The sequence below is a fragment of the Notolepis coatsorum genome (genome assembly GCF_963971535.1).
Source record: "Notolepis coatsorum genome assembly, chromosome: 17".
Lineage (NCBI taxonomy): Eukaryota > Metazoa > Chordata > Actinopteri > Aulopiformes > Paralepididae > Notolepis > Notolepis coatsorum.
Window position 1 is genome coordinate 3,222,718 of NC_140181.1, and position 15,000 is coordinate 3,237,717.

General features: G+C 47.9%; 1 pseudogene across 1 annotated transcript; it reads left to right on the forward strand.

The window, feature by feature from the left end:
• Positions 1–3,302, forward strand: LOC311243436 (secretogranin-2b-like; annotated as a pseudogene). The gene is made up of 3 exons: positions 1–266; positions 341–1,814; positions 2,497–3,302. The product of its transcript is annotated as a secretogranin-2b-like (transcript).
• Positions 3,303–15,000: the final 11,698 nt, after the last annotated feature.

A 15,000-nucleotide genomic window follows, 5' to 3' on the forward strand; every position in this document is an offset into this window, starting at 1 on the left:
TCACCCTCGCCCCCCCTCCTCCTCCTCCTCCTCCTCCATGCCTGCGCCGTGCACGCCGTGTCCCTCCCCCGCCACCACGGCCGGTTCCGAGGCGGGGAGAGAGCGAGGACCGGCGGCTACCGGCTGCAGCCTACCCCCCCCCCGCCCGGCCCCGGGGGCCCCTCCTCCTCCGACATGATCAAAGCCCTGGAGTACATCGAGACCCTGAAGAACCAGCAGCGGGGGGCCCGGGGGGGGGCGGGGGGCGGGGGCCCGGGGGGGGGGCGGTGGGCCGCGAGAGCAGCCCGCCCCGCAGCAGGACTACCGGGACGAGGTGGACAAGTTCCGCGTGCTGCTGCAGCTGGCGTCTCTCCAGGACGACGGCCAGCAGGCCCCCCGCTCCCGCTCCGCAGAGGCAGCAGGACGGGCCGCCCGCCCAGCAGCTGGTGAAAGCCCTGCTCAAGTCGCTGCAGAACCAGCAGCAGGCCGCCGGGAGGGAGTCCAAGTCCGCCGGGGGGCACCGGTCGCTGCGCCCGTTATCAGCGACCGCCGCGCGCAGCACAGCAGACACACCGCGCCGGTCAGGAGGACAGCCCCCCGGCGCGCACCGCACCCGCCGCGGGAGCAGGAGACTATTACGCTAACCTCCCCAGGCCTCATAAAAAGTACCCGCTGATGTTCGAAGACGAGGAGGGAGAGCCGGGGAGACGCCTACAAGAGGAGGGCCACGGAGGACCTGGGCCTGGAGCAGTACACCCCGCAGAGCCTGGCCAACCTGCGCTCCATCTTCGACGAGCTGGGCAGGATGTCGACCGTGACCACCGCCGACCTGCAGAAGAGAGGCGGCTTCTTTGGGGACGACGAGGACGACGACGAGGACATGTTCAGCCTCAGGAACCTGGCCGCCTACGACGACAACGACGACGCGGCCGGAGGAGAGGAGGACTCATGGGTGGTCCCCGTGGAGGAGAAGTTGGAGACGGAGGAGGAGACGGTGGCCAGGGGTCACGAGGAGTACGAGAGGGCCTCATGCAGGGCGAGACGTCAGACGAGGGAGGAGGAGGAGGAGGAGGAGGAGGAGGAGGTGGAGAGAAGAAGCGACATCATGATGCAACGCCGCGCCATGAACCGGGACCAAGAGGAGGAGGAGGGCGAGGAGGACGACACCAAGCTGGTGGATTACTACCTGCTGAAGGTGCTGGAGATGAGCGGACCAGCGGACGCAGCAGAAGAAGAAGAAGAGGGAGAACACGGGAGGAGGAGGACAACAGAAAAAGAGACTGATCCGTCCCCTCCCCCCCTCGTGGACCCGCGAGCGGTGAGAGAGCTGCTGCAGCTCTCCCTGAAGCTCCACGTTCCCCCGCAGGACCTCATCGACATGCTGGTCACGGAGGAGATCAGGAAGCTACACCGTCGCCCTCCTCACCCCCCCGACGCCGCCGCGGCTCTGCAGCACTACAGCAGGACCGGCGGCGGTGGCCAGGCGCCCAAGATCCGCTATTACAGCAGGAGACTGCCGGCGGCGAAGAGCAAGAGCCTCCCTGAAGAAGACGTGGACAGGGAGGACTTCCTGGACATCATCGGCGTGGAGACCATCAGCTCGGAGTATCCCGTGACGAGGGCCGAGACCGGCTTCGTCCCCGGCGAGAGGAGGAGTCGCAGTCGCAGCGGCAGCCCCGCCCGCCAAACCGGCACCGGCTAAAATCCCCATCATCACATCACCCGCCGCCACTGGCCGGCCGGAGGAGAACTTATTTCTATCCGAGCTCAACAAGATGCCACTGAGAAGAAGGCAAACGGATGATGATGATGAGGATGAGGACGTCGAAGACGATGGTACTATATATACCTGTATACCAGTACTATATACCTGTATGTCATGTATGTCCCTACAGATGAATCTTTTCAGAATCAGGTCCCTTCTGCCACTCCTATGTCACTTCGATGTCACTTTAGAACTAGCACTAGGTGTTAATTTTCTGCAGTAAACAAAGCGAGGGTACTTAACTCTAAGTGCCGAAGTAAATTTTCTGCAGTAAACAAAGCGAGGGTACTTAACTTAAGTGCTTCCCCAGGGAGGGGTCGGGGGATACTGCCCTCAGACCCCCAAGATAATTTTTATATGGGGCAGTCTGACTTGGGCTACTGTACCATATATTAGTGTTGCAATGCATGATAAATAAACAGTGAAAAAAACTAAGAAATTGGATGGGGCTGGGACATTTGGGACGAATAAAAATGTAAGATGAAAATCTCCCCAGCCTGTGGCAGGCATTGGAGGTGTGAAATCCAGAACAATAGGAGTCACAAAGTGGAGTGGTGGAGTAGTGGTAGAGTAGCAGTAAATGCTGGACTTCTAAGGGCTTCTACTGTATGTCATAAATGTCATTATGAATTGAAAAGGGGAGACGAAAGTCTTTCTCTGGTCTGCATCCCCGTAACAATTGTGTGTGTTGAGCCGTACTGTATTGTACCCATTCTGCAATCTGGTAATAAAGTTTTCCTTCATTCATTCAGTTGACAACTTATCTGGCGGCGAAAATCCTCACAGAGTACCCGGCCGCCATCAACAAGCGAGACACCCGCCACAACGGGGGACAGTTCCCCTACGAGTTATATGAACAAGCGGTGAAGGACTACTTGGACCAAGCGGACACCGGTGACACTAAAAGCCCACTGGCCAAGAGGGAAAGTGCGTCTGCTGCTGCTGCTCAGGAGGAGGAGGAGGAGGGAGTTGAACCCTCAACCGCCGAGACGCAGCAGCAGGTGAAAGACGAGATAGTGGCCGAGACGGCCGCCCCGGTTCAGACCGAGGAGGACGACGGGGAGGCCGGGTACCGTGGAAAACCTGTCGCTGGAATGTGACGCGCGCACGGCAACGACGAGATATCCTCCTCTTATAATAAAGTGAATTATATGTGAATATAAAAGTAATGTTTATACTACCGTCTCAAAATAGTCTGGTGGCGTGTGGGACGTAAATCTAGTTTACATGATACAGATTTGTAATATATGAAATACCTACAGTGTAGCCGATTATGACCAAGCGCAAGAACGAGTGTTTGTACGTCGTGATTATATCAGGGTTATTATGGTGGATTTAATGTTATAAATTATGGAAAATTATTTACTGATCCTGCGTCAGACCGTCGCCTGCCTTCCAACCCTTTCATACTGCAAAGCTCTGTATCGTTGGCCTATATACCATGCAGTTGTTGTGTATGTATATGCCCATTTTTAAACCATTTTGTACGTGTTCAATAATGTGTGATGAATCAAAAGGTATAAATAAAGCATCAGCTGTATTATTTTTTTTCTTCCTGCGTTATGTTGCCTTATTGAATTACACAGAGCACACAATTCAATACACAATTCAAAGAAGCTCTTGTTGAATTCCTGCTGGAGAATGCGCAATCGGTACAGGCCTCCAGGATATTATGGATGTCGGTAAAGGGATTTATCAAGGTTTTCACCGGGGTCTTTTCCTCCAAAATACGCAAGAATCGTTGTTCAAAACTGGCAGAGCTGGAAACGCTTTACTCTACGTTATTTTCCTCTTTACAATACAACTACTCGGTTCGATTGGAATCTCAAATTAATGTGTTAAAAAAAGAGATTAATGCCATTTTAAAACAATAATCTGAAGTTCAAATACGTAGCACAAGACAACAGTATTACTTTCATGGTTCTAAACCAAGTCACCTACTAGCTATGCAGATACGAGCCAACGCAAAATTTGCAGATATCCCTACTATTAAGGCACAGCAAGGACTTGTTACAGACCCTAAAAAAATCAACGAGACATTCACAAAGTTTTACTCCAACTTGTACAAATCACAAATGGCCTTCGATCAAAACAAAATGGACATATATCTTAATCAAATTAACCTTCCTAAACTATCAGAGGATGACGCTAAACAGTTAGAAACACCCATCACACTAGATGAACTTAGGGAGGCTATATCTGAAATGCAAAGTGGTAAGGCTCCTGGAAGGGACGGTATCCCACCAGAAATGTACCTCTCATGCTGGGATGTAATTGGACCCCTATTACTTAATATGATTTTATACTCAATCAAGGAGGGGAATTTCCATAAGATCGACAATATTGCACTGATAACAGTCCTCCTTAAACAGACAAAGACCCCACCGATTGCGTTAGTTATAGACCCTTGAGTCTCCTCGGAACCGATATCAAGCTGTATTCCAAGGTATTAGCCATCAGACTTCAAAAGCATATGACGTCTTTAGTTCATCCTGATCAGACTGGCTTCATAAGAGGCCGCTTGATCACGGATAATATAAGACGGTTATTACATGTGCTAGATGCCAGCAAGGATGACACCCCACCTATAGCGATGCTGTCCCTGGATGCGATGAAAGCCATTGATAGGTTGGAATGGTCTTATTTATGGGCAGTACTAGAAAGGATGGGGTTAGGAAAAGAATTCATTGATATGATAAAAGTATTATACAAAGACCCATTGGCCATGATTACAACAGTCTAAATCTTTCCGGTATCGCGCTCTTCCAGACAGGGTTGCCCTCTTAGTCCCGGACTATTCGCTTTATCATTAGAGCCTTTATCACAATATATAAGACAATCCCAATCCATAGAACCAATCGCAATTAGGGGCACACAACATCATATTAGTTTATATGCGGACAACGTAATATTGTTCATGCAAAACCCTACCACCTCAATGCCTCATCTTCTCAAGTTGATTGATGACTTTGGCAATCTATCGGGATTTAGGATAAATTGGCCAAAGTCGGCCTTCCTACCACTTAATGCTCCTGCAAAGAATATACTCCTTCCAGAAAAAATACCAATGGTAAAACACTTCAGATGTTTAGGAGTTGAGGTATTCCCTACTATAAGCCAAATGGTGAAGTACAATTACACAAAATTCCAAGATAAGATCAAATACGACTTTGACAGGTGGTCCAAACTTAAAAACTCAGTACAGGCACGAGTATCAATAGTTAAGATGGATGTTGTGGTAATATTGACCTTGAATTCCATAACTAATATGTGTGAATAATTAGAAAACCATAATATTATGCCTTGTATACTTTTTAGCAGCAGAGTGGGCTGCAGGGCTAAATGAGGAACGATTATAAAGACAGTTGCATCAGATAACAGCAACACTAGAACAAAGGAACTGAAAAGCACACTCAACTGTTAGCAGATTTCAGCAGCGACAGCAGAGACCAGATAACTGGCTCTGATAAGTATAAGACAGGACTAAAGATCATTAATCAATAAGGACATGGTTCAAAGTTAAATGAAAAAGCATGATACTTGATTGGCTTTGATTGGATTGACAACTCTATAAAGAAACCAATAAAAACATCTATATAGATATTTAGAATTAAGAATCCTGGTATATGTATCACAGTTATATTACAGAGTTTCAGTCTGGTAAATAAAGGTTGGTGTAGTCTCATATGATGTCTGGTATCAGCCTAGAAAGCAATGACTGTACTTGGGTGATATTAGACATCATATGGGTCATTGCATGAACCATATAGAAGGAATGTTAAAGTATTGAATTAATTCAGAGGAGACTTGAGCAGCCAAGGAGGGGGGTCATCAAAAGCGCCCTCCTCTGTACGCATTAAGAGGCCACACCGACGGGGGCCACCAGCAGACCCCCCCTGTTCACTGAAGGAAGACACCGACGGGGGCCATCGGCGGCCCCCCCCTTCTGTTTACTGAAGGAAGACCCACACAGGAGATCGATTTGGGGACAGCCCCCACAGAAGAACCAACCGGATTGGACCAAACGTATTATTAAAATGTGCTACTATTGGTGGGAAATTATAGTATTTAAGAGCAAAACAGTGTTAATTCAGGAGCCCAGACCGCGGCTCCCCGCTCCCAACCCAGAGAATGCTGTCGGCTGATTTTCATGTAAGTAAGCTGGATGGTCCCATGGTTGGTTAGAATAGAATGTAAAGATACTTATCTTAGAAACCAGGCTTACTCATATGAAAAGGGGCTTACAGTAAATTCTCTATTTTCATCGATGTTAACAATGACTGTTGTATGTACATGTTGGGGTTTTGAGATGCAAACCTTGTTGATCCTTTGTACAGAACAGACATGTTAATGTATTCTGATAATCCTTGTATGTGAAAAGCAACCTTTTTATTCACTCTTGGCCGACGAGACAAATAAATACATGAGTTTGAATTCGAACTCTCCCGTCTGAACCACGTTTATTCCTTGCTGGCTATATTGGAAGTCAGATGAGGAGACCAAATTCTATCACTTATGATCTTTTTCCTCCTTCCAGTTAGCGACCTCCTTGTGCTGCAATTAACCTTAGGTTTTCATTAAGAATATACCACAGAAATGGTGCCTGTCTGACCCGCCCTGTTGTGCCCCCCCTGAAGATGTGCGGTGAGATTTGTGTGGCTGGCTGCTCAGAGCCACGGCCCTGCTTGCACGTTGGGGACATCCAGGAAAAAAGCCGGGGGTTGATGCGTTTCATTAAGGGGTTTGCAGTGCAGGGTTTTGCTGTCTGGATGGAGGACCAGGGGAAAGATGGAGGCTGGTTGTGTAGCCACTAGTTGGGGCCCGGGGTGAATATAGTCTTTGCGTACAGGAATGGTGGAGCGGTGATTTAGTTAGACTGTCCAACGGTAAAGGGATCGCGCTTGTTGTGCAGTAAATATACAATCATGTGCTTTTGATGTATTGTGTGGTTATTTAGACACAGGAGGCCGTTTCCGGCCTGTTGGCTTGAGGTTTATGGCAATAAGTACGGGCAGCGTATTTGGTGCCAGGCCCTTGCGGACAGGGGGATAGTACTTTTTTTATTTTTGTTGAAAGTAATAGCTTACGGAGATCCAAAGCACATAGGATAGTTTAGGTAAAATACTTGAGGGGACACGGCGAGGAGCGGTAGAACGTGGATTATAGTTACAGAAATGCAGGAAGTGGGACTGTGAGGTGACTGGACAGTGATGGAAAATGCAGAGTAGTCAGATCTTAGAGAGGAGATTATAGGTAAAAAGTGTGATGAGTGTGTGAAAGTTGTTGTTTAAAGGGCCACGGCCCGAGGATTGGTTAGAGAGATGATGGGATAGCAGAGGTGCGTGACGCTCGAACTATCGTATTGGCATGGTTCAATCGACCAGCGGGGACGTCCAGGACGGCCACTCGCAAATTGAAGGAACCGTACTGCGCTTTGGCGTGTGGTCCCTGATCGTGGCCACATTCGTTTTTGCGTTCAGGAAGTACGGTAGGATGCACCCTGGTTTACAGACAGACCCATGTCCTTCCGGGAGGTGCGTGATAAGCTGAGATATTTTTTTCGTGTCTGGGCAGTGAGTGGATTGTGTGTGTACGATTGCTGGGCAACGCAGGACCTCCGCTTGTAGCCGCCTCTCAAGCGGCCGGGATCGGGGGTCTAAAACGTCAGCAACGATAGATAGATAGATAGATAGATAGATAGATAGATAGATAGATAGATAGATAGATAGATAGATAGATAGATAGATAGATAGATAGATAGATAGATAGATAGATAGATAGATAGATAGATAGATACTTTATTAATCCCCTTGGGGAAATTCAGGGTATCTCGCAGCTCACATAGTATACAGACATTGACCGTTCCCATACAGTTATTGCACGTTATGTCTGCATCATGAATTAAAAATAAGTACATGATAAAATTCAATTAGATCATACCCATCAATATTAAATATGAGCGTGATTAGATAAAAGCAGGTGAATAAAAACAGGTGTAAAAACAGATGTAAAACAGGTGTAAAAACAGGTGTAAAAACAGGTAAAAACAGGTAAAAACAGGTGTAAACAGGTGTGTGGGTCAGAGGTCAGGTCCCCCGCACTATAATACGCTGTTGTACAGTCTGATGGCTGTGGGGACAAAGGACCTCCTTTTTCCTCCTTCCAGTTAGCGACCTCCTTGTGCTGCAATTAACCTTAGGTTTTCATTAAGAATATACCACAGAAATGGTGTACATTTCTGTAAAAACAGGTAAAAACAGGTGTAAACAGGTGTGTGGGTCAGAGGTCAGGTCCCCCGCACTATAATACGCTGTTGTACAGTCTGATGGCTGTGGGGACAAAGGACCTCCTGTGCCGCTCAGTCCGTGAGTGCAGGGAGATGAGCCGTCCGCTGCGACTGCTGCTCTGCCCCACCAGGGTGTGGTGGAGAGGGTGGTTGGTATTGTCCATGATGGCCAGCAGCTTGCTCTGAGTGCGGCTCTCCACCACGGTCCCCAGTGGGTCCAGTCTCCTCCCTACCACTGAGCCAGCCTTCTTGACAAGCTTATCCAGCCGTCTGGTATCCCTGGCCGTGGTATTACCACCCCAACAGACAGCGGCGTAGAGGAGCACACTTGACACCACTGCCTGATAGAACATAAACAACATTTCCCCACACACATTAAAAGACCTGAGCCTCCTAAGGAAGTGTGTCCTTTCTTGTAAAGCGCTTCCGCGTTAGCAGCCCAGGCCAGCTTATCGTCCAGGTGCACACATAAATATTTGTATGTCTGCACCGTCGCAATGTTGTTTCCTCGTATGCTGACTGGTTGCAGAGGTGGTTTCGACCTGCGGAAATCCAGTACCATCTCCTTGGTCTTTTTTGCCTTCAGGAGAAGGCCGTTCCGTTCGCTCCAGTCGCTGAAGGCTCCCACCTGGTCCCTGTACTCTCCCTCCTGTCCCTTCCTCACACACGCCACAATCGCTGTGTCGTCCGAGTATTTTTGGACGTGGCAAGACTCAGAGTTGTAGTTGAAGTCTGCCGTGTAGAGGGTGAACAGGAACGGAGCGAGAACAGTCCCCTGTGGAGCCCCAGTGCTGCTGACCACTGTCTCCGAGACACAGTTGCCCATTCTGACAAACTGTGGTCGGTCTGTCAGGTAATCTGTGATCCAGGAAGTGAAGGAGGGATCCACCCCCATCTTCCTGAGCTTGTCTTTAAGTATGGGAGGTTGAATAGTATTAAAAGCGCTCGAAAAAAAAATAATCAAAAAACATAATCCTCACATAACTCCCCGGCTCATCCAGGTAGGAGTAGGCCCGATGGAGCATGTAGAGGACCACCCCGATGCTCTCCCGATACCCAAACTGCAGGGGGTCAAGGGCGTGTTCAGTCTGTGGCCTCAGATGGTGTAGAAGCAGGGATAGCAGAGGTGCGTGACGCTCGAACTATCGTATTGGCAGTCTCTCCAGTGTCTTCATGATGTGTGACGTGAGGGCCAACGGTCTGTAGTCGTTGAGCTCGGCCGGGCGCCCAGCTTTGGGTACCGGCACAAGACATGATGTTTTCCACAGGACCGGCACCCTCATGTCCCGCAGGCTCATATTGAAGAGCTTCTGGAGCGGCTCAGCCAGTTGGTCTGTACAGAGCTTCAGCAGCCTCGAACACACGCCATCCGGGCCAGCCGCCTTTCCTGGACGCAGTTTCCTAAGTTCCGCCCTCACCTCATCTACTGTGAGGGACAAGGGGGGGGGGGCTGGGTGACACAGGGGGGGGGGGGCAGGTGACAGGGGGGGGGGACTAGGTCACTGGGGGGGGCTAGGTGACAGGGGGTGGGGCTAGGGAGCGGAACTGCAGAGTTGTGGTTGCAGCAGTGAGGAGGAGATGGTGCAGGGGGAGGAGCTGCAGCTGGAGAGGTGGTAGGGGGGGTTGGTGTGGCCTGGTCAACAGGGGCAGAGCGAGCCCTGGCTGCCGTGTCAAACCGGTTGTAGAATTGGTTAAACTCGTTGGCCTTGTCCACATCACCCTCTGCCTGGCAGTTTACCTGCTTATAGCCGGTGATGGTTTTCATTCCCCTCCACACCTCTCTGGTGTTGTTGTGCTGCAGCTTCCTCTCCACCTTCCTCTTATAGTCCTCCTTGGCCTGCTTCAGACTCCTCTTTAATTCCCGTTGCACCTGCTTGCGCCTCTCTATGTCATCCTTCCTGAATGCCGCCTTTTTCTCATTAACAAGCCTCTTAAGGTCAGCGGTGATCCAGGGCTTGTTGTTTGAAAAACAGCGCACAGTCCTTGCTGGTACAATCATGTCCCTGCAGAAGGTCAGGTAACTGGTGATACAGTCAGCCTTCCTGTCAGTGTCCAAGGTCCCCATATTCCCGTCTGTATCCTGCAATACATCCCAGTCTGTACACTCATAGCAGGCTCTCAGGGACTCACTGGCCTCTGGTGTCCATTTTCTAAATGTCCGAGTGGTTACAGGTTGCCTCTGCACACAGGGTTTGTAGCAGGGCTGAAGGTGAACCAAATTGCGATCTGATCTGCCAATTGGTGGGAGTGCTGTGGCAGTATATGCTTCCCTGGCATTTGCATACAGTAGATCTAGTGTGTTGTTCTCTCTTGTGGGGCAGTTAACATATTGTACAAAGCCAGTTAGATGGGAGGCAAGGCTGACATGGTTAAAGTCACCTGAGATCAGGATGAATGCATCAGGATGCTGAGTCTGAAATCTCGCAACAGTGTCGTGGATGACGTCACACGCCACTGCCGGGACAGCGCGAGGGGGGATGTAAACAACAATGGCGACTATGTGAGAGTACTCCCGGGGAACATAGTAGGGCCTGATACTAGCTGCTAGAAGTTCGACATCCTGGCAGCACATCTTTTCCTTAACTGTTATGTGACCCGGGTTGCACCATCGATTATTCACATAGAGGATTAGACCCCCTCCTTTGCTTTTACCGCTCGTTCTGGCATCTCTGTCTGCACGGACTGCAGTGAAGCCTGGTATATCAACACAGGAGTCCGCGATGTTATCATTCAGCCAGCTCTCAGAGAAACACATCAAACTACATTCCCGGTAAGTTCTTTGGTGTTTCACCAATGCCTCCAGCTCGTCACACTTATTAGATAGGGAGTTGACGTTGCCCATCACGATTGACGGTATAGACGGCTTATATTGCATCTTCTTAGCTGATAGCTTAGCTTTTAGCTTAGCCCCAGCCCTACATCCGATGCAGATAGACTTTCAGACTCTGGTCCAACACTGCAACAGATCACGGAATCAGGTAGATATGTAAAGAAAGCGTCAATATGATGGTGTGCGTTACGGGTCGCGGGATATTAACGTAGTAAGTGGTGAAATGAGCGTACGGAGGGGTCTTCCCGAGCGTAACACGTAGGCTTTTGAAAATATCAACCAGACTAGCCGGACTCCGGCTTATTTACGGGGGGGGGGATCTTCTACTGGGGATATCAGCCGTTCTAGCTGAAACCGATCCGTTGTTAAGGATTGGTTGGGGGGATACGAATTTGCTTGTTAGCCAAGAGAAGGTTAATTTCAGAAGGCAAAGAGATCGACGAAGGTCCCGGTAGAACGTGTTAGCTTGGGCGCTCATTTCAAATACGTTACGCCGTGGCAAAAATTACAATATGCTCTTAGCAACAGATCGTTTCATTAAAACGGTTTACAATGTAAATGTTCATTGCATGTATTGTGTACTAACGCTCTTAGAGCAAACTTGGCCGGGTTGTTGTGTTGTTAAACGTGGATCAGGACGGTATACGAGTCTGAAGCGAGTCATATTGGAAGTTGGGGCTAACTAGCTTAGCTCTGTGGAAGGGCCGCGGTGATCTAGGGACGTTAAGGTGGCGAGGTGAGAGATTTGACGAAACACTGTGAGAGAAATTGTTGTTAGGAAGCGAATCGAGTGGTTCGTTGATGTGATTATGGCCGTATTAATGGTTATATTTAATGCGGTATTCAATGTGTACGACGATGTTGTTATGGAGAAGCAGTCGCAGGTTGATGACGTCATATTGTGGGACCTAGGAAGGGGAGCATCAGGCTGGCTAGGCTGTTAGCTTGTGTGCGGCTGTTTTGTGAGTTTGCGGGCGACATGTGTTATGATTAGAGTTTTGAAAATGATGGTTAGGAAGTATTAGAGGACGCGGTGGATGTTGTGGCATTGTATTAGGACGAAACGGAGTGGTTTGTAGTGATAGTTGTACTTTGTCGCGATACATCGTTTTGCTGTGAGCGCCGTTTGCGCTAGTGCGCATGCGCGAACCGCTGTTTTTCATTTAATTCGCTCGAGGGGAAACGGGTGAGTTTGTATTTAGCTTTGTGCTATATATTTGTATATTGTACATTGTATTTTGTGTAAACAGTAGAAGTGATGTAACATGTATGGTGCTTAGATTAAGGGGGAAGCGAAACTAATGTGGAGGAAGTCAATAAAAGGTTTACTTAGACTGCAAACAAGGCAGTGGCCTATCAAGGGGAAATAAAAAAATGAATACATGGCCTATACAAAGCTGGGATTCACAGCCTGGCTGCTCTGGGTTATTGTATTTGATGGAAACATACATATATACATTAGACACAAGGGTATATTCTTGACCAAGGGGGGTTTGAGTGATTGAAAACAGTACAGCTAAATGCATACAATTGTTAAGGGGATGCAGGCCAGAGACAGGGTCCCCCCGTTTTCAATTCATCATAACATTTATGACATACATGATATACAGATAGACAGTAGTTTGGGAGTAGCAATGGGCTGAATTTGGTAAACTGCTCTACACTGAAAGTGACATATTGCTTGCATTGTATTCAATTGATACATCTACATTAGAATCATAGGTCACATATGTACCGAGTTAATGTTCCCAGAACGTCCGGTTTACAGTTTTTGAGTCTTAACATATGGGGACTAATCACTAATGATGTTTTACGACATGAGTGATGCTTATATTTGTAAAGATGTGATTTATATCTGTCTAGAGTACAATTATTTTGAGAGTCTGTTTATGCTTGTGTACTTTGTTGAAATCTTTAATGCCATTGGATTACATAGGCTGTTTTATATTAAGATTGATTGCAAGTCCTTGGGTCACAATAGGATAATTTAATGATGGGGACTTGTGTATAGGCTGTTTTTTATGACTGTATGATTGTGTTTTTGCAGTTATTTTTAAATGTTTTACTGTTTAGTTTGTACATTTTCTGTGTTTGGCTGTTAGGGTCAGGCAGGAATGTGTTGATTTGCCCCCGGGGTGGACTGTGTGTAATGATTAACCTTTTGATGGAGTTACAGGAGGGCCTGCATATGCCAGGGGACAATGGGGGTGCAAGGGCTTGCACCAGGTGCCAGTAGGCAGAAAGCGCAAAAGTTGAGAAGGTTATATTGCCCAGGGGGGTAGGAATGCTTTGAGACAGGTCACAGGAAGCCACGGGGGATGCTAAAACCTGTTGGTTATGGTCACTGTTACACTCACAAAAGGGAGCTAGCCTATCTTTACAACAGGGAGACAGGTCGGAGGTGAAGATTGGAGGGCACAGTTGCAGAGTGAGATAACAGATGACGCCTATCTTTACAACAGGAGAGAGGTCACAGCTGGTGAAGATAGGGAGCAAGGGTCAGAGTATGATAACAAATGACAGCTATTTTTACGACAGGGGCACAGGACGTGGTTGTAAGGGGTCAATACAGGATCAAAGGCAGCATGAGGGAGACAGGAGGTGACAGGAAGATGGGACAGGGGGCTAATTCAGGAAACAGCTGAGAAGGGCGAGCAAGAAAAATCATTAAGATAATCATTCAATTGGATTATGACTTTTGAATGACTAACTATTTGATTAGAGGGAATAGCGGTAGACTCTCAGGGTACTAGGAATGCTTTGAGGTTCTATCGTTGAGAGGGAGTTCCTAGACTCTTTCTGACAGTGGGTAGGAGTCTAAGTGGAGTATATTGGATTAGCCTGAGGTTGAGAGCAGGAAGGGAAACTAACCAGTGTCTTGTCCAAGTGTCTTGTCTGTGGTTGATTAACAGGTTGAAAGTATTTGTTTATGAGATGTGTAATATATGTTGGAAAGAGATGGTGGTTGAAATGATCTGAGTGACTGTGAATGATGTGTGTGGTCTGTTATTGTCTATGTTTTTTCTTTTTAGTGGATGATTGAGGCTGGGGATGACAGATAGTGGACCGAGTCTGTTATCTGGTTGGCCTAACAATAGACAGGATGTTAGGTCTTGTGGTGAGCCAACTGACCACTTTTGGTATAAGCCATAGCGGTGTTTTAATTTTAATCGTTACTTTCATTTGAGTTTATTTCTTTTGAATGTCTTAGGAGTTAACAGCCACTGTTATGTGTGGATGAGCGTTTAAGTCTAGATTTTTAGGTTTCTTTTCTATTTTTGATCTGTAATTTTCTGGACTGATGATGATGAGTGAAAAGGTTGTGTGCATGTGAAGTTTGAAGCTTGTTGTTTTTATTCCTTTAATATTTTCTCGGTATGCGTGAAGCGTTCACAAGTGGTCTGCCACGTGTGTAATGGGAGGATGTGTTTATTGAGATATTTTGTTGATTATTTGTCTGTTTCTTTTGTTTCCCAAATGTTTTTCATGATCTGGTGGGAGAGGACTGTTGGGGGCTGAGGTGCATTGGAACAGTTGGTCGACGACAGCTAAGTAGTTCCACCACATTTGCATATGGAATTAATGGCTTCCCTTAAAAGTATGTTGACATATTGTGTAATAGGATTTGCTTTGTGCTTTTGTTTCTTCAACAGCTCAGTCGAGGGGGGATTGCAGATCAACTCGGGGGGACACATGAATACATTACATTAACACGGTAACGTAGGATTTCATCTTCCCTGTTTCTCGGCAGTCCATAACTGATCCATTTGGTGATCAGTTACCAAATTGTGGTGGGAGAATTCTTGTATGCATTCGCCCCCGTCTCTACAGAACCCCATGCGGGTGGGGCCAGGTTGTAATAACTGAACAGATGGGGTTTTGGGACAAATTTCCTGGCTAAAAGACTCATCTGACGACCAGGTTGTCATGGCAGGATGGATGACTGGACCTGGGGGCATGCCTGGCCTGGGGGGCGGAGCCGGCCTGAGGGCTGAGCTGGAAAATGTGGGGAAGAGTCTCTGAGGAATTATGATGTATGGATTGGACTGTGGGGGACAGGGAGATGACTGGTCGGATACTGATGGGCTTTGTTTTGTGCACATGAGATTTGGTAGGACGCACAAACAAAGGGCGGATAGA